This window comes from Microtus pennsylvanicus, chromosome 1, assembly GCF_037038515.1.
Source record: "Microtus pennsylvanicus isolate mMicPen1 chromosome 1, mMicPen1.hap1, whole genome shotgun sequence".
NCBI classification, from domain to species: Eukaryota; Metazoa; Chordata; class Mammalia; order Rodentia; family Cricetidae; genus Microtus; species Microtus pennsylvanicus.
The window spans coordinates 219,479,994-219,505,023 of NC_134579.1; the positions used below are offsets into that span (position 1 = coordinate 219,479,994).

The following is a 25,030-nucleotide window of genomic DNA, read 5'->3' on the forward strand; positions in this document are numbered from 1 at the left end:
AAAACAACTGTCAGACACAGGAAGGACCACGTAGTGAGACACTGGAGGACCACAGGGTTAGACACAATGAAGACAACGTTGTCAGACCATGGAGTCAGGCACAGTCAACACAGCGAAGTCAAGACACAGAAGGACCGCAGTGCAGCCCCCCCCCCATGCATGACTCAGCAGACCTTTTATTCGGGAGCAACTTCAGTGTCCTATGTATTTTCTTGGGTCTGAGCCCTCATTTTTACTGTGTTCAGCCAAAACATTAGCTTTACAACAGTCTCCAAATGTCACAGCATCAGAGGAATAGAAGCAGAAAGTAAACCAGAAAGAGCCTCTAGACCTTCTACCCAGTCCAAGGGCACCTAAAAACATCACGAAACATACTTCTTTTATTATTATTATTATTATTTATTATTATTATTATTATATGTGTATGTACATGATGGGCAGGAGGTCAGAGGATAACTGGGAAAATGGGTTCTCGCCTTACAACTTTGCGTGGGTTCTGTGGACCAAACTTAGACTGCCAGGCTTCCATAGCAAGAGATGAACCATCTCAGCCACCCAAACACAAGTGTATTTTTCATGCAAGACTAGTCATAGACAGAAAGCCACCAGGCAATCAATTCACCAAAGCTCCTAATTCAGGTAGATTTTCATAAATCAAGTTAGCTTTTCTACTATTATTTCTTGAGGTTCAAATCGAGAGTGTAGAGAAGAAATCCCTCTCTTTTAATGTCTGATGTTTCCTCCCCCCTGACGAAAGCTTGGCTCACCACTGCACGCTCTATGCTCTGAACTCAGAGAGGCACAGCTGGCTTTTGGCACAAGCAACACCCTTGCTAGCGTGAGGCCTCCTGAGCGGTCAGCCAACCCAACTGCTCACCTTGGGCAGCAACGTTTGCTCCTGTGCAGTTACCTCTCGTTCTGGGGTGGATTTAAACATCATCTTCCTGACCAAAGGCTCTTAACTTTGAACTTCAAAAATCCTTTTAATATAAATGAAAAAAAAGTTAGTAAAATCATTTGAATTCTTTGCTAAATGTTGCTTGTCAGTAAAGACAACTCCTCTTTAAAATCATCTCTAAGAGATTAAATACACATTCTGATACAAGATTTTGAAATCTACACAGTCTTTAATAAAAATTTTATCTAAAGTGAATGACAATACCATTAAGAGTTCCAATTAGCAAGATATTTATTTAAGAAAAACTGTGGTATTGGAAAAATTATTTTGAAGCAAACCTGAGGTTGCAAGAAATGGAAGCAACAGCCATCAAAGCCGTTGGGTTTTCGCTTCCTTCGCTTACATATCTTTTCTATTCTGTTCAAAAAAAAAAAAACCTGCCAATTAGATGGATTTAAAATTCGACCTAGGAGTGATTTTATTCAAAAGGAAACCATTTTAGCTTGTGAGAGGGTCTGAATACGGAGACTCCCTGCTGGGCACTGATCAGCTATTGATTAGGGGGGGTTGCCAAACTGAATCATCATAGACAAATAATAGGGCCTTCAGCCCAGAGGGCCGGGCCTAAACACATTTGCTATAGGCAAAGCAAAGCCAGCCTTTTGTGGGAAACCAAAGGCCCTGGTCTCTCTGGAGGGAAAGAAATGTTAATTGAAAAATTCCTTAAATAGGTGAAAGCTGCGGTCTGCTCCACATAAAAGGTATGAAATCTCCATCGGGCTGTGAAGAAAGAGCCTGAAGTCTAAGTGGGAGATTTCTCTCTAATGGTGTTGATTAATTCCTATTCACTGCGATGGGTTGGTGGAACAGGCCCTTGACATCTGGACCTCGTGCATAGGGGAGCCTGAATTAATTGTCTCCCTGACAGGGAAAATTAAAACAAAAAGACTTCCTATTGGACATAGAGAAACAAAGACTGCCAAGGTTAGAAAATATCCAACACGGGTCCTTTTCGGGTTTATCTAAAAATTTGTCATTTTGCCATCATGAATGCTTTTCACTGTGACCATCAGCACCATGACTAGGCAGCATCGCCCCATTGATGAACTGTTCCCTTCCTAAAGTGGAGAATATGTACTACCACTAGAAGTCACAGGCTAGAAGACAGGATCTGGCAGGGGCAGGCAGAGATGAAAGACTGGGCATCAGGTCGTCCTGCGCTGGGTACCCCTGTCCCCACCCCTTCCCTATTCTCATCCAAGGACAAGAGGGGACCTGGTTAAAGTTCTCTGTTCTTTCCTCTCCTCCCTCCCACCCCACTTGACCAGAGTCTCATCATGGGCCAAGGGAGCCGGTGACATGCTGGTCCAAGTGTGTGGAAAGAAAATACTTGAATTCCTTTTGTTTTAGTAAAACAGAAAAAAAAAGCACACACAATGACAAGGGGACAATTGCCAGGGTGTATGGGTATTAGTTAGGCTACCAGGATAGCTGAATGCTGAAGCAAGGCCAAGCACTGTGACACAAAGCCCTCAGAGACTCCACAGAGCCACAGGTCTTCACACCCAGAAAGGGCCATAGCTAACAGGTGCTCGTGCAACGGCAATGTGGTCACCAAATGTGCCCCTCCTGTTGTAGACAGCTCTAACAAGACAGACCAGGACAAGCAAAGATTGGAGGGTGCCATCTGCATAAGGGCCAACATCGATAGAACCAGCATCACTGTTTGCTTAATGTCTCCTCTCTCCTGCTCAGTGAAGAGCACATGGAGAGATTCTCATCACTGGCCAGACTAATTTCTGTTCCCTCCTCCCAACCTCCAGGCATTGGCAGCCAAAAGCTACCCAGTTTCCTGGTCTAGGTAGGTAGTGGAGGAAATCATCCAATGGGGTGTGACAGCAAGTAGCTCACTGGGGCAGTAGAGGAAGACCCACAACCTTCTGTGTTCGTAGAGATGAGTCCACACTGCTAGGAACATAGCTCATATAGAAGGCAAGCACGGTGTGCAATTGGATGTGGCCCGTTATCCGCACTCAGATTAGCTTAACTGGTCAGTAGGATCAAGGGCCCCCTGCCACAGTTTTGTTGCTCTGTGTTCTTGAAACCAAACAAGACAAATTCCCTTGTGTCTGTGACATTCTTTCAGGCAAGGTAACCTAGAAAAGACACACGGCTGTGTCTGTCCCCTAACACTGTGTAGTCTTCACCTAAAGAGACACAATGGGGGCTGGGTTTCACAGTCAGACCCTGAGAGAGGCAGGGGAGGAACGAACGGAAGTGCCGAGAGCCGTACACCAAACCTGTGAAGACAGTAACCACCAGGGCTATGGGCCCCAGGCTTTGTACCTTTGCTCTTGGCTTTGGAGGTATCGCTCCTCGGCCAGTCCTGGCTCTCCAAAGCTTAACTTGGGTGTCCCTTCTTTAGGATAGTGAGCCGTGACTACCACTCAGCCAGGCATGAACTTACCTATAGCTTTGCATGATCTATAGCCTGGCCGCCTTGCACACAGAAAGATCTGGTCCTTAGATAAGGGTATTCTTGCCCCCTAGATACCCATGTCCCTGGAACTAATATGGGCTAGATTTACCAGCTAATAATAGGTACCAGGATACAAATATCAGGAAGGACTTCAAGTCCTGTCCCCTCATACAGCCCTGTGAGTGGAAACATCCTGGATGTGCTCTGTAGAGAGGGACTGAGGGCTGGCACATCCAAACACCACCACGTTAGTCTCTGTAGAGTCTGTACCAGTATTTACTGAGATCTTTGGGTAAATGGGGGAAAGGTTCTCAGTAAGGCCATTTTTTGTTTGTTTGTTTATTTGGCCTTTTTTTCCAATTGAAGAAAAGCATTTATTGGAGATAAGGAAACACACACATATGCAGTAGGCACACAGAGGAAAAGAGCCTCTGCAATGCAGAGGAGGGACTTGGAAAGCTAAAAACTCCAGTCTCTTTCTGGGAGCTGGGTTTTGATTTTTGGGTTTTGTTTTGTTTTGTTTTGCTCCCTTAATTTAGGACTAGTCACTTTGAGAAAACCTTGGATGTTTGACCCAGAACTGTTGTGTGGCATGTTGTTTGAGTCAGTCCATCATCAGGGGAATTGCTGGGGGAGACGAAAGCTGAAAGGATTTTTTAAGACATTTTGTCTCAAGTCAGAGGGGTGATGAAGAAGCTGGCCATCTTGGAAACTCATCACCCTTATTACCTAGACGTGTTGGGAAACAAGGGCACCATGACTGCTCTTAGCCACTTTGACCTGACCAAGGGTCAGCAAGGGGGTGCAGCAGCCAGAGTGCCTCAGCAGAAAGTCTATCTAAGGGGCCACTGGTTATAAAACTAGCAAACGGTGATGAAGCAGAGCGAGCATCAAGCGGTCATTTGGTGGTGGCTGAGAATCTCTGGAGTTCATCATACAAGAGAGGGAGCAGTTGTAACATAAAATGTGAGATTTTTAGTCCTCTAACTCCTACTGGGCCCACAGTTGGCAAATCCCGGGGCAGCGTTGCTCTTATTAAAGGGAAGAGAACAGGCAAGCAAACCATCCAAAGACTCCTTGGCAGAGTAGTTGTGGGTACCAATGAGCCTGAGATTTCCCTGCTGCTGTGGTCTATGGCAAGATGGACATGATGACGAGAATCATTCATCTAGTTGAAGAGTTCAAGGAGCCTTTGATCAGCCTATTGAAGTTTGGAAACTAACCATTGGCTTTCTTCTCCTGCAACCTCATGAGCAACGTTAAGAGAGAAGGTTAATGAGGAAACATTTTTCACACCATGGTAAGTTTTGTTTGATAAGATGAGGCATAATTTTGTAGCTGGCTAGACTGTGTACCAGAAATATCAGAATCCCGTAGAAGGCCCATTGACAGGTCTCTGCCCTTGTACCAGCTGTAATATCCAGTGAAGGTGGACAATATGGATCAAACCTGAATAAAACCCAAGTTTCAGTGGTTGAAGTCACAACTAGACATTAATTAGTATCTATAAGTCTGACAGGTTATCTGGCAGCCTCCTTTAGTTGGGGCACATGATCGGTTAGGACACAGGATATCATGTTACATCCTGAGAAGTACTGTTCTAGAAACAGTTATCAGGGAAAGAACCATTGGTGGGAAATAGTTGTCCAAGTAACATCTCATATGGTTAAGTGTAATACATAATTGTGAAAGAAACACAGATATTGGCCATATTAATCAAAGTCATGCTTTCGTGTTGCGTGTTTAAGACCATGTAGGTGGCCAAAGTTAATGACCCTCTCTTCGCTGTCAGGGCCAGCTGGAGATCTGGTCCTTGGAGAGTTGCTTGGGTTTGGGAAGAGTCTCTGACCCTCTGGTCTTTTTTTCCAGTTAACTCACCTGTGTGAGGTCAAGTCAAAGGCCTTGCTTGACCGTTGCTTTATTTGGAAGCATGAAGATTTTTTCCTCTTTATTGACCCTCAGCTTTACAGACTGGAAGGCACTCAGTGGCATCTCCATGGCCTCCTTGAACAAAAGAACGGTGACTTCTCACAGTCAGGGAACATTTTCTCTGTGGGTCATTTCTAAATGTTTCTTTCACAGTTAAGTTCCCGCATCAGTGTAGGTCCCCAAATACAGTTATTGACCACCCAGAGGGTCAATTTCTCCCGTTTATTATTTTTGATTAAACTGTAATGTTTAGGTGAAGCTTGAGCAGAAACCAAGCACTTTTAAAATAAACTTGATTAGACACAACCAAAATCTACTACAGCTGGAGTCCTTGGGTCCATCCTGTAAGCAGTTAGCAAGGTTTGGATGATCCCACAGTTAAAAGAAAAGCTAGGCGCAGGGGATTTTAGGGGACTTTTTCTCTCGTTTACAGAATAGCTATAATTGAAGGGTAGCATTGTAATTAAGAGTTCCTCCTGGGGGCTTTTCATTTTTCCCCCAGAGGATATTTAGACCATGCAGGGGTGGAGAAGGAGACTAAAGCTCTTTTCCTAAGCATCCGAGGACCCAGCTTACTCAAGTTGTACATGTGAAGGAATCTTGGAGGATGCTGTCTACCCCATCTATAAAGCGAAAACGAGACTGGACGAGACTGGTGGAGGTGTCCCTAATCCTCCTTGTGTCCCCCAAGTCAGTATCTGGAGAGAGTGACCTAGGTGGCTGGCAGTAGCAGGACCCAAAGACCCCAGGACTGATTTCCTCTTACCCAGGCCTACAGTTCTGTTCCCTGACAGTTTTCACTTATACCCCAGATGTCATTATTGCAAGACCGTCCTTAGCTCTCACCCAATCTCTGCCTTAGGACAGAGTGAGGTGGACAGCTTGAGGCTGATTTCTACCTCCTCTCTAGGACAGATCAAGGTCAGAACAACATGGATTCTGAGCATAGGGCCTCTTCTCAGGACCTAAATGATGACCTATTTTCTTGAGTGATATAAACTTATTCAAAAGTTTCTGCACCCTGAGAAACCTCTCTACCAATGCTATAATCCAGACCAAATCAAACTGAATTAGAAAAAGCCCAGGTTTAATGGATACCTATGCTCCAGGATGGCTTTCCAGCCCCTCAGAGAGGTGCCAGGGACAGAAGACTGGAAAATCGCCTGTTTGTTCTTGCTGTTTAAATACCCTGTGGGAGTGGTCCTGAGCATCTCTGGGGAGAGATCACCATTTGCCAGGCTTTCTCAGGGGTGGAGTCTGGACTAAGCCCCCTCCAGGGGAGGGTGCTTGGGATAAAACTTCCACCTGAATATTCCAGACTCTTTGGATATATGGATGACAGAGGCTGGGAATGAAGACTGAACCCAAACATTTCGGACTTTTTGGGTATTGGGCTGGGGTGAGGCTTTCACCCAAACACTTATGTGGCCCCTAGATTCTGTAGGGGGAAACAGAGCCTCAGTGTGTCTCAAATAGTAACTTAAAGAGTACCAGTCACTTGCCTGAGGGGTCCCTCTGATCTCAAGTCCACTTTGTAGCATTTTAAGCTGTAAATATATATTATTTTTCCTCAGATACAAAGCAAGCATGATAACCACTCCTGCCTTTTTTTTTTTTAGTTTAAAGAATATTATCCAAATTAGGAGTCCTTTTCCAATTTACCATATGTAAATTGGGTTTAAATTCTTGTATCCTAGGGTAGTAAACATAGAAAACAAAACTGAATTAAAAGATATTTTGAAATTGAAAAGAACTCACAAGGTGATCATATTAGGTTATTTTGCTGTTTTTGTTAACCCTTGTTACTGTAACTAAAAGGCTCAAAATTAATACAATACAGAACATTAAGGGAAATAAAACCACCTAGGAGGTCTAGTGTTAGCCCTGAGCCTAATAAAAACAGATGCGATAATAACCAGAGAACACAGAACAAATACGAAGTTTTTTATAGGCACTGCCATCCTTGCTTTATGTCATGTGGTTACCCCTTAACCAAGATGGTGGCCAAGTAGCATGGCTGCCTGCATCTTGATGAAGTTACCGGCAAGCCTTGTGATTGCTTTATCCTCAAAGTGAGCCCAGCTCCCATCGGGCATGAGTCCCTATGGGATCCACCTATCTCACGGGCCTTTGTTCTCTTCTCTTTAAAGAGACACTCTAGTTAGCATGGATGAGGGAGAAAGCAGTTTCGATGGTAGGCCACAAAAATTAGGGCGCGGGGGGTGGGGTTCCATCTCAGCTCAGAGTAACTGAAATCAGTTCGAGGTCTCTCTGATAGCTTTTAGAGAGAAGAACTTTAACTATTGTTGTAGTTCCCAACAGTCATTGACCTTTCTCACTCTTCGCATTGTAGAAGGGAAAGAATACAAGACACAAGTGCTTTGAAAATTCCCAAGGTATGTCCATCTCTAGGCAGACAATTTCCCTGAAGTTGTCTCCCCTTTGAACACACAGATCAGGTGTGTGTTCCAAGCAGTGTGGGGTAACATTGTCAGGTGTAGTTTATAGTACAGGGTTATTACCCTGTTTACAGATCTCTAGTGACCAAATATTTTAACTGGCCTCCTACCATACGCAGACAGAGTTAGGAGGTCTGAGTGTACCTTCCTTGTTAGGGAGAAGAAAATAAAATCATCAACCCAGTTCCAGGATTGGGAAAGGGTGCCAGCTGCTCAGTAGATGGGACACACCTTCCTTCCTTCCTTCTATGGTTTGGGCTGATTTCTTACTTTGATGAGTCTGGAGCCCTCAAAAGGAGCTCCATATGAGACCCCAAAGTGATACAGTCTAGAGGTCTGGATCGGATTTGTTTTCTCTGGCAGTTAAAGAATGAGAAGGCAGGAATAATCTGAAGAGCAGCAGACAGCAACAGAGAAATGTCAAGCAGCCCAGGCAGATTCAGCAGGAGAATGCAAGTGTTTATCGAGACATGCAGCAGACATACAGAGACTAAGAACTTCTCGGTGAGGCCAGTCTTGCTGCATGCCTGCTCAAGAAGGTAAAAGGCAGGCTCCTCCAGAAAAACAAGAACAAAAGCAGATGAGGGCCAGGGTGGTTTGACTGGGTAGTGGGATTGCTGGGGTTGTGATGTGATCCTTGGATTTATCCTTGATGTATTTATAATGTGACGTATGATGCCGCTACTGAGAAGTGGTAGAAACTGAGTAGGGCTAGTTGGAAAAAAACTATCTTGGGGGTTGAGAGATGCCTTTGAAGGGCCTTTCTCTCTCTTCCCCTCTCCCTCTCCTATTCTTCCTTCTTCCCTTTCCTCCCTCCTTCCCTCCTCTCTCCATTCTCTCCCTCTCCTTCTCACGAGGTGAGCAACTTTATTCCATAACTATCCCTCATGTGATTTTCTGCCTCAGCACAAACTTATTTTGATGGGACCAAGCAACCAGGACTGACACCCTTGAATCTGTGAGCCCACATGGATTTTTTCCCCCTTTAGGTTGTTTTTCGAGTATTTTGTCATAGCATTGAAAACTAACACAATTAGTAGAATATGTTTCAGAATATCTATGTAATTGAAAGACATCAGAAAATGGAAAGGTCCCCCATGCTCTTGGGTAAGTAGAATTAACATAGTAAAAATGGCAGTCTTACCAAAAGCAATCTACAGATTCAATGCAATGCCCAGAAAGATCCTAGCAAATTCTTCACAGACCTCAAAAGAACAATACTCAACTTCATATGGAAAAGCAAAAAGCCCTGGATAGCCAAAACAATCCTGGACAATAAAGAAACTTCTAAAGGCATCACAATCCCTGACTTCAAATTCTACTACAGAGCTACAGTACTAAGAACAGCTTGGTATTGGCATAAGAACAGACAGGAAGGCCAGTCGAACCAAATTGATCAACCAGGCATAGACTATTATGCAATGAAGCTAGTGTTTAGCTTACTATATGGTACCCCCTGTCATTGGCTACCCTCAAAATACTATTTTATAATAGCTACTGAATGTTCAGTTACATAAATATTCTTTTTTTTCCTTTTTTATTGTTTTTATTGAGCTATATATTTTTCTCTGGTCCCCTCCTTCCTCTCTCCTCCCCTTTAACCCTCTCCCATGGTCCCCATGCTCCCACTTTACTCAGGAGATCTTGTCTTTCTCTACTTCCCATGTAGATTAGATCCATGTATGTCTCTCTTAGGGTCCTCATTGTTGTTTAGGTTCTCTGGGATTGTGATTTGTAGGCTGGTTTTCTTTGCTTTATGTTTAAAAAACACTTATGAGTGAGTACATTTGAAGATTTCTGAGGCTGAATTTTCTGCCTGTTTTTAAATTCCTTAAAAAGCAGAAGAAACTGGCCATTACGTCACACACTTTTAATCCCCATAAGTAAGAGATAGAGAAAGATAGATCTCTGTGAAATCCTGTCTCAAAACAAAAACTAACTAACAAAATATTCTGTCAAGGACTTACATGATATGGATAGAGATAACCGACTTTAAGGCCCCTAATTGGCAGTGGGCTTGGTTTTCCTCCTCCGGCCCATGTGGCTTCTTGTCTATCTGCGCTGAATGTATGCCCCTACTGTGAACAGGAGAAGTAGAAACTTTTCCCTTTTGTATGCCTACTCTATAGTTCTACCTTTGAAAAATTAACTTGAGAAAATAAATGTAATGCCATAAAAATATTTCTTCAAAACAAGTTCATCCCAGCATTATCTGTGAAAGCATTTTTACTATTTAAAATATTTAATTAATATTAAAAAGAAAAAAGTTAAGCAACAAAATCTATCAAATCAACAGAATATTACAAGAAAATGTTTACAAATCAGAGAAAGGTACCCCACAGCAATGCAAATAAGACATAGAATGACAGGTAATGTATAATTCATAACTCTCTGGAACAATAGCCATGCACACGGGACAGCACAGGGACAGATCCTGCGGATGAAAACCTTTGTGCTCATCTCTGCTTCTAAATTGTCATAGCAACTAGTATTTCCAAGTTAGAACAAGCAGTAAGTTTCATTTGAAAGCATCAAAACGGTTCCAAGCTTCTTTCACCTCCAGAAGAAATCCGAAGACCCAAGGTCCTTCACTCTTGCCTTCTGGACTGAGAGTCTTCACGTGTTCCTTGTGCAAGCCAGCCAGGACTTCATGCACAGAGCTAAACCAGCCACGCAGAAGCCATCTCTCAACCCAGGCTGCCTCCGAGCCCTGCAGTGCTTTCTGCAAACTATCCCCGTCTTGGAAGGAGCCTTGAGATGTAAACTATGCAGTGTGGGGAGTCCGAGAGAGAAATAGGCGTATGTTGGAAACCGTTTAAAACAGTTTTGGAGCCAGAGGGATAGCTCAGCAAATAAAGGGGCTGCTGCTAAGCCTAAAAGCATGAGTTCAATCCCTGGAACTACATAATAAAAGGAAAGAACTAACTCCTTCAAGTTGTTCATTGACCTCTAAGTGCGCAGCATCGCACAAGTGACACTCCTCCTTACCCCCAAATAAATAAATATTTAAAAAATTAATTTAAAAAACAGCGTTGTTTATCATAACATCCATCACTGGGCGTGTCCATGTGTTCTCATTCAACACATACCCTTGAGCACCTCAACTGCTCATAAACACACAACCCAGCCACACCCAGACATACACACACATGCAGAACCACGTAGACCCTCGCCCCTCCCGTGCTCCTTGTCCTCCCGACACACTCTGCGCCTTCTACAGAAATAAAGCATCTATGCAACAAAGTCACCAGTCGAGAATTTCTGTCCCAGAAGGTCATCAAGAATTAAATTCTGTCTTTTGTTCACTAGCCTCTCAGATAGGAAACTGCAATTTACAAGAAATTCCTTCAGGCGCACATGGCGACAAAAAAACGGGGACATTCTCAGCTGATGCCCTTGTAAAGCCCAAGACAGAGACTGCAAAGGCTTCTGGGTACTCTGTTTGAAAACAGTCGACTCCGTACAATAAGATGATAGATAACATATCGAAACCAGCACGCAAGGCTTTTAAAACTTCGCGTTTGGCATTGAGCAGGATCAATTATTTAAACGCAAACTGAATTAACAAAATATTCAACATATGTTCTTTTTAGATTCTGCTAAATCGGATGAGGCCTCCAAAAGCTGATTTAAGGGTCAATTGTTGAAAGAGTGCAGGCATTCTCTAGAAGGGGTCACATTAAAAGGCAGAGGAGGTGGTCAGCTTAACGTAGCACAGGACACTCAGCTCCCAGAGGAAGGGTGATTAATGCCTACACCTAACCCTGACCTCATCAGACCCTGCTGCCACCATCTGCTGGCTTAATTCCTCCGCAATGCCTGTATTTGCTGCCTCCTCTGACAAAGGGTGGGGGCGGGGAGGAAATGCTCCCTGTTCAGCACCAGCTCGCTGGTTGGCTGGCTGGCCCCAGCAGAAGGCATCTGTTGCTCAGGGTCTGGCAGCATCTGCTACTGTTTCTCACTTTCCCCACCATGCCGTGAGATACGATTTCTCCCAAAGGTGGCCTTTCCCCGCACATTGTCAATCCCGGCATTGTCTGCCCCGCCTGTTCCCACGGTGCCGTCCTCGCTGACATGCTGCTGAGCTTTGCTGTTTGTCTGTCTGTAATCCAAGATATTATGTGATTGATTCAAGTCATTAGCCCTTCCCTATGCGCTGGGACATTCAATTAGGCTCAGAGGCAGGCAGCTCTGATTGGGAAGGTTTCTATCCCAGGAAACTCGAAGGCTTGGGATGATCCACAGGGTGCCGGCACAAACAAATCTAATATCCAGAAAGAAATGGCTTTGGCAGGCCTGCTTTCACTTACGGATTTTCTTTTAAAATGCAGCATAGGACACATTGCTTTTCTCGGGATTCCGACACAGGTACTGAGCATTGTAACAGGCACGCATCAATATTATTATTCAAGAATCTATTCTTAAAACACCTTCTGTTGACAGGATGTGGTTTGATTGATGATGCATGCGCCATCCCAAGCTGCCACCTTCCTGTCTACTCCAGGCACATCCCCTGCTTCTGGAGACTGTTAGAGTTGGCATCTCTCCTTCCTCCTATAGCTATTTCTAATTCTAATGCTATCTTTATCACAAAGAGAATAGAGAAGAATCAAGGGTTCTCTCATTCTGGACATTCAGAGTCCAGGGGAGACCTCATACCTGAATACCACCCTTCCCGTTGGGATAGAGAGGTTGTGAACCCCTGAAAGTCACAGAGCAACATGAAGAAGCTGCTGTTGCCCAGATATGCAGTGTTTTACACTTCAAGGCTCTAAAACTATCCAACTGTTTTGCATACAGCGGGAGAGCATGAAGTGATTGCTAAAGAAGAAGTTCTACAGAGGACTGAACCACACAAGGAGAACTAAAAAAGAAGAAGAAACGTACTGGTTTCCTTTAAAAGAATTTAATGTTCATAGTAATAATATACCAAGTACTCAATAATGCTTGAGTATTCTAAATTTGCACTTAAGAGGCAATTTGTTGACATGGAGTATTCATTCCCTCCGCACTGACCCCATGCAAATAAGAATATGCCTCACACACAGTAGTGCTGTACTAACAACCAACAGGCAGAACTCTGCCTGACCTGGGCTACCGGGGTGTTGTGACCATAAGCTACAGAGGAAAAAGAAAAAGACCACACACAAGAAGAGAACCACAGCCGGGCGGTGGTGGCGCATGCCTTTAATCCCAGCACTCGGGAGGCAGAGGCAGGCGGATCTCTGTGAGTTCGAGGCCAGCCTGGTCTACAAGAGCTAGTTCCAGGACAGGAACCAAAAGCTACAGAGAAACCCTGTCTCGAAAAATCAAAAAAAAAAAAGAAAAAAAAAAAGAAGAGAACCACAGCTCCACTGTACTCCTGGGGTGATCAAGAAGATGGATTCGCTCAGCCTGACAAAGGTTGAAACTCCAAGTCTAAGGCTACCATGAAGAGCCTAGGAATGCCCAAGCTTGCTAGAGCATTGATCTCTGCCTGGGGCTCTTCCTAGGTTGCCACTCTGCCCAGGGAATCTCATTTCCAGTTTCAAGTCACAGTTTCTGCTTGTGGTCACCTCTGAGACATTCTCTGACCACACATCCAAAACAAATGCCACCCAGTACCTCATTGGAACCTGGGTCAGTCACTGGGTACCCCTGTTCCTGCTCCTGAGTGACAGATCCATGCAGGTCTGTGGGGCAGAGAAGAAATAAAAGCAAGGACATAGAGATTTGAAGCCTGCTGGTGTCTGAGGCCTCTACTTCCCGTCAGGGTTAGGGTTAAATTTAGGTTTGTGGTTTACATGCCTAGAACTCTGCATCCATGACCTATGCTGGTGCCTTCTTCAAGATTTTCCCTGCTGAACTCAGTTCATGATATTATACAACGAGGTGGGGCTGGACTCTCACTCAGAAGAAACTACACATAGGAGTCAAGGTACAAGTACCCCATCACAAACAGGGAGCTCTACAGTGTGGCCTTCTGCAGAAGGAGCCTCCCTCTTTCTGTTTTTGTTTGTTTGTTTGCTTTGGTGTTTTGTTTTGTTTTGTTTGTTTTTGTTTTTGTCACCCAGCTCTCTTGTACAGTGGATCCCTGGGAGCAAAAATCCCCATAGCTTCCAGGGACACTATAAAGAAACCATCAATAAAATCACGCTAAACCCCAAGGTCCTCAACACGCTCTTGGTGAGAACTGGGTAGCATCAGGATATACAGGTGCCTGAAGAACATGCAGTATGATTAATAGGATGGGGCTCAAGAAACATCTACACAGTCCACAGGCGCAGAGGCCCAACAAAACCTCTCTTGGTTTGCCCTAGAGCTCTCATGGGAAGAAATTAAACCTGAAGGAACATTGTGAAACTACACCACTAACAAGTAAACCTGGAAGGCCACATTTCTATGGGTGTTACCTGATCCCCCGACATTTATCGGCCGGAAGCAGGGTGAATCAACCTAGCCTCATTAGTACCAGCATTCCTCTCATCATGGTTTATACAAATCTTCCTTGTCTATAACCCAGCGAGAGGGCAGGGAAGGATCCGCAATGGGGACTCAGCCACATATACAAATCCTATAGTAGTCGGCAAAGTCTCTAAACAAGTACAGGTGATTTCACTTTAGGGACAGGGATCTGACAACCCCGGCCACTCAGATTTCTCTTGGACCATGGCAAGAGGCAGTAGGTCTAAGCGATGAGCCTCCCTGTAAGGGAGAAGATAGCTGGGCATAGTGTGGACACAGGGTGGGCTGTGCCTAGAGGCTCACTGCCAGAAAGTCACTCTGTATCAGGTGCTAAAGTCAGTGGTGAGGACCAAGAGCTCTCGCAGCCTACCCTCCCTAGTCAGAAAGATGCTTGCAGCTCTTAGTACCAGCTCAAACCCCAAGGGGCTTGGCAGTGTCATCATGGTATCGACTTGTGTGTCTCTCTTTGTCTCACCTTTCCTTACTTTGAGGAATCACCTACAATGGGGCTCTAAGGAATCTTCTCTGCTTTTCCAGGGCCCCACCATAAGGCACTCTACAGAAGCAACTTTACCACAGGTAAAGCATGAACAACAAACCCCTCCTAGTCCCTCAGGACCCAAAGCTACATTGTTGGCCTTGTGGCCCTAGAAGGAGCACCTCAAGATGCCAGGAGGACATTCCTGGCCTCTGCACCTGCAGGAAAACCCCCAGAGGAGTCCTGTGAGTGTGGCAACCCCTTAGAAGCCCACATGCCAGACTATCTTAGCTGGGGCTTCCATTGCTACAATGAAACACCATAACCAAAAAACAAGCTGGGGAGGAAAGGGTTTATTTGGCTTAAACTTCCAGATCTTAGTCCATCTCTGGAGGAAGCCAGAACAGGAGCTCCAGTGGGGCTAGAACCTGGAGGCAGGAGCTGGTGCAGAGGCCATGGAGGGTGCTGCTTACTGGCTTGCTCCCCGTGGTTTGCTCAGCCTGCTTTCCCATAGAACCCAGACCACCATCCACTGTCAGCTGGTCCCTCCGCCCCTCACCCCGGTCACTAATTGAGAAAATGTCTTACAGCTGGATCTCATGGAGGCATTTCCTCAGCTGAGGCTCCTTCCTCACTAATGGCTCTAACTTGTGTCAAGTTGACACACAAAGCCAGCCAGTACACAAATCCAGAAAGCCAACACTGTGGGAGTCTCTTAACTTTCCTTGAAGGTTATTAGAATTTCTTGCTATGAAGAAGTTGTCAAGGAAATTGTGAGTTCAAGGCTCTACACCTGGATACAAGTTTAGAGCCTTGTGTGTTGGCGTGGGGCAGGCTGGCCAGTGGTGGTGACCCTCATGATGGAGGTGATGGTGTTGGATACATTTATCATTAGTTTTCACCTTTTTTGTCTCTAGTTATGCTATTTATAGAAATGGTCTATTCATCTCACTTCATTCTATGAGAAAGTGGAGATAGTTTTAAAAGGGCGATTTTTGAGAGAAGAAACAAAGTTACAGGAAGAGGACACTTTTAAATATCAGCTAGAAAGTCATGTATCCAGAGGAAAACTTTTGGATTCTGTAAAACCATGTGTTCATAATTTTGAGCTACTATATTTTAATTAAGAAGTTTCCTGATGTTCCCACCCAAAAATGAGTCCCAATTCTAGCCAAGTCATACTCAACAGAACCATTGTGTTTAGGTGATTGATTTAATGAACTGAAAAGTCAAATATAAAAAGAGAAGGAGGTAAGCAAAAGACACTGGGTGCTCACTGACTGGTTTACGGCTCCCAGTGTAGACTTTCAGCAAAACACAAGTTGTGGTCCCTAGGACTCAAAGAGATCCCCAAAGATCATCCTGAACCATAAATAGGATCCACAAGGGCCTCCCTCACCCCACTTGTCTGTCATGAAGATTGCTTCAAAGCCATTTATTTATGGATCAAGTCACAGTGTTGACTTTCGTTCCAAATGAAAGAGGCCTGTAAGATGTTATATCTCTTTATCCCACAGTCTGACTTTTGACAGATCTTATGGCTTTAGGTCTGGTGAGGGGCCCTTTCCTGAAGAATTAGGTATGTGCCTCCAGGAATAACCTTGAGCAACTTCCAAACATGGCTGACAATGTTCAGAAGACCAGATACCTTGCAGATACAGCCCAGACCTTGATCTCCCTTATCCCCTCCTGAGGCCAGCATATATGATAAGATGGAGTTTTCTAGTATAACCCTTGCTCTCTGGAAGTCCATGTGGACTTGCCTTTGGATCGTGGGAAAACAGAAGTCATTCAAAGTGAGAATTGGGAGACCTTTTACTGAGAGGCAGATGGGGAACATCATAATTCACGGCTGCTCATTATCCATTAAACATGTGAACTCATTGGACAGTCTACTCCCTGACAGAAAGGGGAATACAGCCTCTATACACGGAGATCAGGTGCCACGCAGGTGAGGTGCGTTGAGGTCAGGCTTGACTTATCATAAAACAAAGCCAGGATTTAAATTTTTAATCCAGCAAGCTTTTGCTTGTTCTTTGTTGAAACTTACAAGAGAATCAAAATATAATGTCACCCATTTATCTGTTGCATCCGAAATATTGTGTAAATAACCACATGGTTACGGAGCTGTGTGCTACCTATGAATTTTCAACTCTTATTTCCTTTGGTCTCCAGCTATGAGTTCTGCCAGCTAGCAATGGCAAGCCAAGAACCCTGTAATTATCCTTGAAAAGTCATGGTAAATAAGCCGCTCATTTGTCTGTGACGGTACAGATACCACTGAGAGACAGGTGGGACCACTGTTAGCGGAGCAGCTGGGAAGGACAGGCTCACAGCAGAGAGGATGCTCAGTCTGTGGAAGCTGGACCAGCATGGGAAAGTGCCCTGACTGTCTTGAAGCTGACTCCACATGGATAGAGGTCAATGATCTGATGGCATTGACGATTCCTAATACATATATACCAACTCAGTAAATTTTTTATCTTTTCGATTAGCTGACCACAAGCCAAATAAGTTCTAAATATGGCCAAGAACTGTTCTAGACTCAGGAAAGAGATGGGAAATTATTCATCTCTGTAGAAGAGTAGACATACATCCTACAGGCTTGCTAAAGGAACATTAGCCTTATACTGTAATTGAGGAAAGGCTTCCTGGAGGAGTGGACATGGAGGATATATAGGGCTTTCTTAGGATCACAACATGTAAAATATAGTTTGTGGAGTTATCTAGAGCCAGCAGGTCCTGTCCAGCCCAAGTGTAAAGCTCCCTGAGGAGCTAACTCTCCAGAAAAGGTACATAAAACCCCACAACTGCTCAAACTCCATGGAGTAAGGCCTCAGCTGGCCCAGATGAGCTTCTCAGATGGAACACAGATCATACTCAACAAAGATGATGCCCCGTGACAAACTGTGACCGCAGGGAACCAATCATTCTCAAGTAAATCTATTGGTGGAGATACCTGAGGCCCGACTGCCACGTGAACATTTGGGAAGCGGAGCCTCTGTGTGCCATATCATCCTGGAAAACTATAATTGTGACATACAGACATTTTCAAACTGCTGACCTCATCCACCAGAGTTCTCTGCTCAAGGACACAAGATGGGAAAGAAGAAACAGGCTCACCTCCTTTAAATGGCTTTATTTTATTTTCTGTGCCTGCCTGTGTGTATGTGAACCAAGTGCATTCCTGATGCCCAGAGAGGTTCATTAGATGCAGTCAGATTCCCCAGAAGTGGAGTAACTGTGAGCCTTGTAATTACTAGGAATCAACCTGAGACCTCTTCTATAGTGACAAGCGCTCTTAACCACTGAGCCATCTGTCCAGTTCTTGCTGCTCATTCTTAATTCTTGTGTCTCTTTGGAGCGAGCCTCAAGTAGCCCACGCTGTCTTCAAACTCACTATGTAGGAGAAAGGGATATTACTGATCTTCCTTCCTCCACCTCCAAAGTGCTGGGATTACATGTGCTCATTCCCCATCTGCTTCTCCTTGTATTTCTTCTTCCTCCTCATCCCACTTTGTGGTCCCCAGCCAGGAGCTCATTTGTGACAATGAGTCAACAATGCTCGCTCAGAGAGCAGCCATGGGCTTCTGGAGTGACTTCACCCCCTGAAAACTGAGGGTTTTGTCTCCACGCAGCCAGCTGTTCCTGTCGGCCCAGGCACATGGCACTTTGGGGCCTCCCCAAGGCTGTCATCAGCACAAAACACATGGGGTAAAAATAAACCTTCATGCCAATAAATGAGCAAAGGAAAATAGAATTTCTTTTTTTGGTTTACTGCTGCCACACATAGACCTACATTGGGGATGGGCTGAGGCACTCGGAGCGCTTGGTTCCACCCTCAGCTGACTCCTGGGAAGCTGAGAAGGTTAAAAAACACCGGCACACTCCACGCTCTCTGGCCAGCGTGTGCTGCTGCTGCTGCTTGCAATACCACAGCCCTCTCACGGGAGTAAAATGCAATAGATACTCCTGGTCACTGATACCTGGTTCCGTTCTTCAAACAGCTCACAGTCCTGTCTGGCACAGATGTAAACTCTTCAAGAGTTGAAGTAAAGCAGCAGAGACATATGCCTAGGACATCAGTAAACTTTCTTACAAACTTATTTGCATCCAAGAATGCTCTGAGCTATAAAAACAAAGTATGACCCAGGAGATAGCACTTTTTCTAAGCAAAATAAACATGAGGGCTGAGAGTTCATATAGAATATGTCTCTGAGCTCGCCCACATCTGCTTTTAGCATCAACCTTTCTTGAAGTAAATAAAGTAGCAACTACTATCCCTCCTTTTCACAGAGAGGAAGAGTGAGGCAAAGTCAGGCAGAGGATTCAAATGGGGCTGATGGCGGCATCCTGTGAGGATGCTGTTGGCCAAGGCCCAAGCCCTCATGAGACCCATGGTGCTTCAAACTCCTCAGGTACCTTGCCATGCAACTAGACGGTTGCCATAGCAACAGGGAAGGGGTGCACAATTCCACCTTCTCTTCTCAGCTAGCTTGGTCAGTCTCTGGAAGGAAATTCTAAGGCAAAACCAACTGACAAGTACTGCTTTGACACCAAGCCGCCAGCGTCACAAAAATGTCCAAAGTACTTGCCAAGTTTCTCTGGAGCATTTGCTGCCGAAAGTCTTCTGATTACATAAAAAGCCCAAAGAAGACAGCAAGCTCCTAGACAGTGTATCTGGGTCACAATGTCCAAGCTTGAGTGAGAGATTCAGATAGCAGTGGAGAAATCTCAAATTGATGAATGTGTGGGACACCTCCTAAGTCTCCTCTTGAGCCAAAACCCAGAGAACAGTTTGACAGCAACAGAGCAGATGCAGGCACCAACCTCATCACTAGAAAAACACTCTCACCTCTGTGAGCTTCCAGTCCATGCATCTACAGGTAGCAAGGCCAGCCTTTTAGAACTCCCTAGAAGGATGGTGTGTAAGGGACTGAGCTGGTGGCCGGCACTTGACTTTAACTGGCATTGGCCTAGTTTTCTCTATGCATTGGATACAGGTTATTTGGTAAATTCCATGCATACAGATTAAAACATAGAGCCAATCACTCGTCACTGACCAGCAATCGCCCCAGGAAACTAAGTCAAGCCCTGGACATTGACAACTCTGGGCAGAAACCAGACCATGAACTGAGAAATCAAAGCTGACGGAATTTCTGAGCTGCTTCCCAGCTTATAATGCAGAGAGGAGTCATACAAAATCTCCTTCTATGGCTGAAATAATTTTTAAGAGATTGGTAGGTTGGACAGCTACCCACTATAGCAGCTAAATGTACCTTTGGTCCACAAACAGTAACATGTATCAAGATAGAAATAAACAAGGTTTTAGGAAGAAAATAACATTTTAAATCCTTAATTTTCCTGACACATTCTGATAAGAGCTACAACAACATTAAAAAGAGAATGTTTATTATGTAATAAGTTCATAGGAAAATCTTTACTATGCTACTAGAAAGTGGAAAAAGAAAAATCATAAATCTTACAACACAACAGCACACTGGGGTCATCACATGCAGGAGCAGCACAGTGGGGATGTCATACTCACCCGGGGATGGCACACTCACTCAGGGGTGGCACACTCACTCAGGGATAGCACACTCAGGGATGGCACACTCAGGGATAGCACACTCAGGGATGGCACACTCACTCAGGGGTGGCACACTCAGGGATGGCACACTCACTCAGGGATAGCACACTCAGGGATGGCACACTCACTCAGGGATAGCACACTCAGGGATGGCACACTCACTCAGGGATAGCACACTCAGGGATGGCACACTCACTCAGGGACAGCACACTCAGGGATAGCACACTCAGGGATGGCACACTCACTCAGGGATAGCACACTCAGGGACAGCACACTCAGGGATAGCACACTCAGGGATAGCACACTCAGGGATAGCACACTCAGGGACAGCACACACTGAGGGCAACACACTGGTGCTGTACACTCTCGGCAGTACACTGGGGGCAGCACACTCAGGCATCCCACACCATGACCCCCCCACACACACACCCTGGACATAGCACACCTACTTAGACGCAGCACACTCAGGCATCCCACACCATGACCCCCCCCACACACACACACCCTGGACATAGCACACCTACTTAGACGCAGCACACTTAGGCATCTGCCCAGATCTCCTTGGGCCCATCATGTTAGCAGGCTGTTTTTAAGAGTTGAGTCAGAAGCTGCAGGTTTGCACCTCGGTCCCCCTTGGATCAATTCCTGAGCCACCAAGGCACCAAGGTGAAGGGTGACATGGACAGACTTTAGATCCTTTTCCACTGTACTGGGGGAAGGGTCTGTACTCAGGAAAGCTGTCTTTCAAAAAAAAAAAAAGTAGGTGCTTCTCTTGACCAGATTAGAGCCTGATACCATGGTCAAGGGAAGATATAGGAGGAACACTCCACACCCCAAAACCCAGGATGCGGCGAAGCCAGGACACTTGATGAGATGCATGGGGTTCAGCTCCCCTCATCAGAGAGGTCTACCCAAGATCCCTCTGACCTGTGTTGTGGATGTTTGTCCTCTGAGCATGGGTCTGTTCGTAAGCAGATGGTACAAGCACACAAGTGAAGGAAGGCAGACATGAAGGGAGTCCCACAGGCCAACGTCCTCAGAAAAGACCTCCACAAAAGCCACCTGCAAAGGGCTGACCCTGGCTGGAATCAGTGAAACTTCTCCTGCTAGCCCATGCTATTAGCATTTGGGGAAAAACTAAAGAGTGAATATCAAAAAATTTCAATGTTCATTTAACTGGTGTTATTTACTCTTTAAAAACAGTCTAGGATCTAGGCAGTGAGGAGAAGCAGGGTGGTGGCTGAGAGGCAGATATGAACAAGGAGCTCTAACTCCCAGATCCCTTTCCTGCGACCTGAGAAAGGCAGAGCAGTTGGGACACGGCAGGCTGCCCACCATTATTCTATGCTGACACCACCCACCCCTTGCCTGGGATTTGGGCCGTAGTTGTTTGAAACAGGCATTCACGTCCCTTTTTGTTTTTCAAAGAGGTCAAAGATTGGAGGCCTAAGATGAAGAGGCCAGAAACTCGATGTGGCTTCTTAGAAAATAGCCCTCCTACCAGGAGAAATACTTCTGTCAAAAGAAGTCAAAGCCAACCAGATGTCACCGGCTTTTTTTTTTTATATGTCCCCTCAACAGCTGGCAAGACTATCAGTTTAAATTATTCGGTACGAGCATACACTTTCTATTTGTCCCCAGATAAAGGGATTTAGGCATTGTTTGTCAGTTAGGGGTGGAGAAAGCTCTGGAATGGACTTTTCTAGACAGACAGCACATGATTGGTTCTCCGTTGCCTGCACCATCTCCAGCTGCAGCTCCTGTAATTTAAGGACAATTCCCTGGACTGAGCAGACTCGGCAGCCCGCGCCACCTGTCCACACAGCTGCATCTACTGGTGGACACCAAGCTACTGCATGTCAAGAGTTTCCCATGGTTCTTGCAGTGCCTGTCCCACTTGGCATCTGATCTAGAATGTTCCTTCGCCTCCAATCATACAGGCTTGTGTGATTTCCTGGAGGGCTTGGTTGGTTCCAGTGTCAGGCAGCACCTGTTTGTCTCAGGAATATTGCTACACTTCATTCACCTCAACAGAGAGGTCTCAGAAGTCGCCCACTGAGGAAAAGCCTAGGACAGAGGAGCTTTGGATTCCCTGGTTGATGATGGTGATGATGCATCTGGAGAAGGTACGATGGGGCCACTCACTCCTCGCTGTGTGACTCTCACTGAAAGGAGGGGGTTTGCTGTAGTTATGGGTAGAGGTGAGATCAGATTGGATTAGACTGGATCCTACATACAGACTGAGGTATTAAGGGCAGAAGAAAGACAGAGATGGGATACATCTACACACCGGAGGAAACCAAAGACTTTAGCATCTGTAGAGGCTCAGGGAAGCCAGAAACGATTCTCAGGGGAAGCCCACCCTGCCTTCCAGATCTTAGACATCCGTTCTTTTGCATTGTGAAAGAGTGGATTGTGACCCTTGTCTACTCAATGTGCAGTATTAGTTATAGAGATTGTAGGGAAACCCAAAGAGAGATAGAAAGTACTAATGTGGAGAACTCAGGGTAAGGAGAATATTAAGGCCCCCAAAGAGTTTGACTTCTCCTTGATGGAGGCCAACCTGCTATGAAATAGGACCCCTAGAATAATTGAGACCAATTTTATGAGATCAGTGCCCCAAGACATGTCCTCAGCACCACAGGCAGGAAGTCTTACCCCAAAGGAGCTTCCAGAGACCTGGAATCTTAGTCACTGCTCTATTGCTGTGAAGAGACACCATGACCAAGGTAACTCTTACGAAAGAAAACATTTAATTGGGGGTTTGCTTACAGTTTCAGAGGTTTAGTCCTTTGTCATCATGGTGGGGATCATAGAGCCATGCTGGCAGATATTAGAGCAGCAGCTGACAGCTACATCCTAATCTGTAGGCAGAAAGAGAGATTGGGCTTGGCATGGGCTTTTGAAACCTCAAACTTACCCCCAGTGACACACTTCCCCCAACAAGGCCTCACCTACTAATCCTTTTAATCATTTCAAATAGTACCACTCCCTAAACGTTCAAATATATGAGCCTTTGAGGGCCGTTCTTATTCCAACCACCTGGGCCCTAAGAAGTTAACTCTGGCACTGAGCTTATGGAGGTATGGGAAAGAAAAGCCCCTGGTGTCTGCTTGACATGCTATGTCTTCCAGAGTAGCTTCGAAGGTGGTTGCTTAGACTTTATTAGATAGTTTCCCATTTTGCTTGAGATTATAACAGCAAAGGAGGTAAAAGACCAGACCCCTATTCTACCTACTCAGAAACAAGATTCCACCCAAAGCTGAGTATGGGCTCCTGGTATAACTTGTAGCTGACCCATGGAAGGGTCAGGTTCTAAGCCCCAGCTCGGGTAGTGCACAATAGAATGGCTTGCCTTCATGCACCAGGCTCAGTAGGATCTGGGTTCTTGAGTGCAAAATCCTTTGTCAGTTCTGAAAATATCTGTGGAACTATTTATTCCCAAGGCCCTGTGTTAACTCCCTCCCTGAACAAGAGGCACCTGTTGCTAAGGCGCCAGCGTGAGGTCGTTTCCTCACAGTTCTCCAGCCTTTTGCTGCCATCGCAAATGAAGACATCTGTGCCATCAAAACAGAGAAACAGTGTCACTGAATAAAAACCAAGAGTAGAAATTGCCTGGGGAGCTTAAGTGCTGTAAGGCCAGGGGACCGAGTCCCAGCTTGCAGGCACGGGGCCCCATTTTATCTCCCATGTACAGTAGACACATTGCACATCTGTGCTGTGGGCCATAAATGTCCTGCCATGAGCAAGCACAGGCCCAGTGCCAGGTAACTCAATAAATATTTGTGGAGTGAGTGAGCAGAGGCAATTACAGCCTGGGATAGTCCGTGTGTCCTGGCTTGCTCGCAGGACAACCAACGGTGCTAGAAACGCCGTGGAATGGCAGTACAGAAGGTGTCTGCCAGAGATCAGACCAGCTCTAGCTGCATCCTACCTCTCCCCTCTCCTTGTGCCCTTGAGACATTTGTACAGTTTGCACCCTCTCTATCATGGCCTAGGCTTACAATGGAGCCAACAGTTCATTTCAGAAAGATATCAGGAATATCAAGTGCTGTCTCAAAGCAACTGCAAGGGGTTAGTGACTGAGGTTTTTGCTCTGACCTGGGGCTTCCCGGTGCCCTACCTCCTGACTCAGCTCAGGAATACCAAAGCTGCTGCAGTAGGAAGAGACAGGAAATAGCCTTGAACATTCCAGAACAAAGCAGTTCTGAAAGCCCTTGGTTTCCCCACACAAAATATGTTTGAAAGAAGAGCTGCTAACCGTCAGCAGCTGCTCCTGGCACCTGTTATTTGGTCCCATTGTTGAAGTTCTAATGGCATTTTGGAAAGAACTGTGCATTTTTTTCCTGCAGAAGTACCCTGGGATCTGGACACTCGGTGACTGCATCTAACTGGTGGTCAAGAAACAGGAGCTGAGCGGTGGGGCCACAGCAGAACCAGATCCTGCTGACATGGACCCCAACTTGTTTCCTTGTTTCCTCCCTCCCTTTCTGTGCCCACTCTACGAGGGTGCAAGTGTTTAGAGAAGGGACAGGTTGATCTCTACTGTCATGAGGGTCTGGAGTAACAGAAACCTACAAGGTATAAGAAATAAAATTTCAATATCTTAGCAGGCTGCACAAGATGCTGAGCACAGAACCTGGCCTGGAAACTTCCATCTGCCCACCTATAATCCCTCCCAAGGAGTTGCCCTGTGTGTTAGCTTCCTGGCTTCTGTAACAGCATATCACAGCCATGACTTTAGTAACACATT

General features: G+C 45.5%; 1 long non-coding RNA gene across 1 annotated transcript; it reads right to left on the reverse strand.

Moving 5' to 3' along the window:
* Window positions 1–888: 888 nt before the first annotated feature.
* On the reverse strand, window positions 889–23,139 carry LOC142842618 (uncharacterized). Its single transcript, XR_012909414.1, has 3 exons — window positions 23,050–23,139; window positions 1,237–1,315; window positions 889–980 (listed from the first exon to the last, which is right to left on the reverse strand). It is a non-coding gene; the product is annotated as an uncharacterized LOC142842618 (long non-coding RNA).
* Between the last annotated feature and the right edge of the window lie 1,891 nt (window positions 23,140–25,030).